At 46.1% G+C, this 4817-nt stretch overlaps 1 protein-coding gene and 1 long non-coding RNA gene across 8 annotated transcripts in view; one reads left to right on the plus strand and one right to left on the minus strand.

Moving 5' to 3' along the window:
- The window catches only part of LOC122548458 (tyrosine-protein kinase Fyn), a 271949-nt gene that overhangs the window by 95981 nt on the left and 171151 nt on the right, over positions 1–4817 (minus strand). The gene's annotated exons all lie outside the window — the stretch shown is intronic.
- The window catches only part of LOC122548459, a 10736-nt gene that overhangs the window by 4941 nt on the left and 978 nt on the right, over positions 1–4817 (plus strand). The window lies entirely within an intron of this gene.

Consider the following 4817-nt stretch of genomic DNA (forward strand, 5'->3'; position numbering starts at 1 on the left):
GGTAGGGTGGAAGGTGAGCCCCAGGGGCGTTCTGTCCTTGTTGCGGTTGGGGGGGTTGGGTCTGAGGGCGGAGGTGCGGGATGTGGATGAGATGCATTGGAGGGCATCTTTAACCATGTGGGAAGGGAAATTGCGGTCTCTAAAGAAGGAGGCCATCTGGTGTGTTCTATGGTGGAACTGGTCCTCCTGGGAGCAGATACGGCAGAGGCGGAGGAATTGGGAATATGGGATGGCATTTTTGCAGGAGGTAGGGTGGGACCCTATCACTTAAAACAGAAGTATAAGAGTAACAATGAAATTGTCGTTAATTGTCGTAGAACCCTATCTGGTTCACTACTGTCCTTTCGGGAGGGAAATCTGTTGTCTTTACCTGGTCTGGCCTACCTGTGACTCCAGATCCAGACACCTGACTGCCCTCTGAAAATGCACAGCAGGTCAGGCAGCATCTGAGGAGCAGGAAAATCGACGTTTTGGGCTTTTGCCTGAAACATCGATTTTCCTGCTCCTCGGATGCTGCCTGACCTGCTGTGCTTTTCCAGCACCACTCTAATCTAAACTCTGGTTTCCAGCATCTGCAGTCCTCACTTTTGCCATCTGAAAATGGCCAGAGCAAGCCACTCAACTCAAGGGCACGAAGGGATGGACAATAAATGCCAGCCTTGCCAGCAACACCCATATCCTGTGAAATAACAGAAGGAATAAGGAGAGCTCTGGAGTCTGTATTCTTTAGTATGAGTATCATCAGTCAACCGTAATATCACTCCTTAATTAGTACAGCAAGTTAGACAAATGACTGATGGTCATCAATGAAAACAACAAAAATTTAGTAAGACACTGTTGCTATTTTTCCTGTGTATTATTAGTGCTCTTGACTAGGTGAGGAATTGCTTTAACAGGGGAACGGCGCATGCTCATTTGACCGAAATGCAAGTTCAACACCTGTGTGGGTCCACATCTTGCCTGGGGAAGGTATAGAAGGGTTCAAACTGAAAGTAAGAAATGCAGCTCAAGCTCTTTGGCTGTGAAAATGCAGAGTCAGACTGTGTGTGAGGGGATGGATGAGTGAGTAAACTCACTGTGAGCCACAACACTATGAGACATAACATACTCTATTCTGCTGAGGCTTTCACCGGCTGCCCTGTGACCCTGCCAAGATGTACACATGGGAACAGGACAAAACCACACTGCAATAAAACATTGTCACGATAAAAACCAGCGAGGAGAACACGAGAGAATAAGCCTCAACATAATCAGAGTTGGGGCGGAACAGTGGCTCAGTGATTAGCACTGCTGCCTCACAGCGCTAGGGACCTCAGTTCATATCCACCCGTGGGCAACTGTCTGTGTGGACTTTGCACATTCTCCCTGTCCCTCCATGGGCTTCCACTAGTTGATTAGGTTTCCTCTCACAGTCCAAAGATGTGTAGGTTTGGTGGATTAGCCATGCTAAATTGTCAATAGTGTCCAGGGATGTACAGGAGAGGTGGATTAGCCATGGGAAATGTGGGCGTCATGGAGGGATGGTGTGGACACGATGGGCCAAATGGCCTGCTTCCATACTATAGGGATTCTACATTAACACAGGACTATGATTGCATGTGGTATTGGATCGGAGGACACCAAGACAGAACCGCACTCTTCAGGAAAGCAAAAGGGAGAGAGAGAGGTGGAATACGATGGTGTTCCTCACCTCTCCGACAGACAACTCCTGCTCTTCCTTCCAGTCACTTTAAATTGATGACAGGCTCACTGTCAGCAGATGCGTACTCACTCTCGGAACAAACCAGAGAGTCTACAGAATGCAGACAAACAGCAGAACTGTTGGAATGAACAGTTCTCACTAGAGATATTTTAAGAAAATTCAGAAGGTGGGAAAATACACAGAGGAGAGTTCCATCTTTGAAATCTTATTATAGATGCTCAGTAAAAGGGCCACGTAATCTCAAATAAAGAAATCAGATCAACACAAGCTGAAAACACTGAACAGGACGTTTGCACTCATCAGAATAGCTGTGTGTGTGTGTGTGTCTGTGAGTGACTGTGAATGTGTGTCTGTGAATGTGTGTGTGAGTGTGTGAGTGTTTGTGGTGTGTGTGTGACTGTGAATGTGTGTCTGTGAATGTGTGTGTGAGTGTGTGAGTGTTTGTGGTTTGTGTGTGTGCGCACATGCACGTGTATGAGAGTGTGTGTGTGTGTGTGCGCATGTGTTTATGAAGCTTGGTAAATACCCTACCTGCCTCTCAAATGTTAGTAGGTGTCATAGATTCATAGAGATGTACAGCAAGGAAACAGACCCTTCAGTCCAACTCACCCATTCTGACCAGATATCCAAAATTAACCTAGTCCCACTTGCCAGCATTTGGCCCATATTCCTCTAAACCTTTCCTATTCATATAGCCAGATGTTTTTAAAATGTTGCAATTGTATCAACCTCCACTATTTCCCCTGGCAGCGCATTCCATACACGTACCACCCTCTGTGAGAAAGTTGCCCCTTTAGGTCCCTTTTAAATTTTTCCCCTCTCTCCTTAAACCTATGTTCTCTAGTTCTGCACTCCCCTAGCCTGGGAAAAAGACCTTCACTATTTAACCTATCAATGCCCCTCATGATTTTATAAGCTTCTATAAGGTCACCTCTCCGCCTCCACGGAAAACAGTCCCAGCCTGTTCGGCCTCTCCCTATAGCTCAAATCTCCCAACACTGGCAACATCCTTTTTCTGAACCCTTTCTAGTTTCACAACATCTTAATTTAAAAAGCTTGAAAATTCCACCCGGGAATGGTCAGGCACAAGTCAGGAGTGTGAAGGAATGCTCCCCACTTACCTGGATGGCTGAAGCTCAATCAACACTCAAGAAACACAACATCATCCATGATTAAGATGGCCCTCCAATATTCACTCCCTGCACCACAGACACACAGTGCTAGCAGGCTGTCCAAGAGACACTGCAGTAAATTACCATTTGGACAGCACCTTCCAAACCTGTGACCTTTCCCATCCAGACTGACAAGGGCAGCAGGTGTATGAGACCACTTCCTGGGGTACAGGTTTAGAGTAAGAGGGGAAAGATATAAAAAAGACCTAAAGGGCAACTTTTTCACACAGAGGGTGGTACGTGTATGGAATGAGCTGCCAGAGGAAGTGGTGGAGACTGGTACAATTGCAACATTTAAAAGGCATTTGGATGGGTATATGAATAGGAAGGGTTTGGAGGGATATGGGCCGGGTGCTGGCAGATGGGACTAGATTGGGTTGGGATATCTGGTCAGCATGGACAGGTTGGACCAAAGGGTCTGTTTCCATGCTGTACATCTCTGTGACTCTATCAACACCTGCAAATTCCTCTTCAAGCCAGGCATCATCATCTCCCTCCCCACAAACACTGCCACAGTTCAAGCTCACCACCACCTTCTCAAGGGTAATAAATGCTGGCTCAGCCTATGATGCCCACGTCCCCTTGAATGTGTGAGAAGAAAATCAAGAATGTTTCCAGCTTTATTGCAAACTGCATTCAATCTACATAGTGAATGAAAACTACTTCCTTCCAATTATGAACTGTCAAAGGAGAATTGAGTCACATTGGAAAAATCCCGAGAGCTGACAGAGATAGAATAAATTGATGCATCAGAAGTGGTGTTGCAGGCTCTTTATTGATATTTTAAATATATAATTATCAAATTAAATTGCACAAAAATCTAATACTTACTGATTTGTCATGTCTCGTAAATGCATGCATTTATATATACATGTTAATAAATCAGAGTTTAGGAGGAATTAAATATTAGTTTAATAAATGGTAGCTCTGGATGTTTCCAAGGCACTTATAGGTAAAAACAAGGACTGAAGATGCTGGAAACCAGAGTCGAGATTAAAGTGGTGATGGAAAACCACAGCAGGTCAGGCAGCATCCGAGGAGCAGGAAAATCAACGTTTCGGGCAAAAGCCTGCTGTGCTTTTCCAGCACCACTCTAATCTAGGCCCAATGCACTTATACTTGGATCATGCTGTTGCTGAAGGAGCTGTTGTTTTGGAGACAGTAAGGAACTGCAGGTACTGGAGGCCAGAGTCGATAGGTGTGCAGCTGGGAAAGCACAGCAGGTCAGGACTGACAAAGAGTTTCGGCTCGAAACAGAGCAGAGGACAATATCTGCTCCTCGGATGTTGTCTGACCTGCTGTGCCTTTCCAGCTTCAGAACTATTGTTTTAGATTAGATTAGATTACTTACAGTGTGGAAACAGGCCCTTCAGCCCAACAAGTCCACACCGCCCCGCCGAAGCGCAACCCACCCATACCCCCACATTTACCCCCTACCTAACACTGTGGGCAATTTAGCATGGCCAATTCACCTGACCGGCACATCTTTGGACTGTGGGAGGAAACCAGAGCACCCGGAGGAAACCCACGCAGACACGGGGAGAACGTGCAAACTCCACACAGTCAGCCGCCTGAGGCGGGAATTGAACCCGGGTCTCTGGCGCTGTGAGGCAGCAGTGCTAACCACTGTGCCACCGTGCCGCCCCTTGTTTTATTACTAATTCAAAATCTACCTGTGAGGTGGCTGGGTTAGAGGCTGAGGAAAAGAGAAAGCAAAACATAAAGGTTTGTATCTTTTAAACCATTTGCCAGCTTGAACCAAAGCCCCAACATACAACCACCAATCAGCAACAAAGCTCTCATCGGTTCCTCATCTGGGAGATTGGCTCTATCATTAGGTGATGCAATCCCTTTTCTTAAAATGCAAAATTCCCATCACACGATTACTCAGCTCAGAGTACACCAGGCACCGATTCTTCTGATCCTTAAACTGAACCAAGTGA

Source organism: Chiloscyllium plagiosum, chromosome 3 (genome assembly GCF_004010195.1).
Source record: "Chiloscyllium plagiosum isolate BGI_BamShark_2017 chromosome 3, ASM401019v2, whole genome shotgun sequence".
NCBI classification, from domain to species: domain Eukaryota; kingdom Metazoa; phylum Chordata; class Chondrichthyes; order Orectolobiformes; family Hemiscylliidae; genus Chiloscyllium; species Chiloscyllium plagiosum.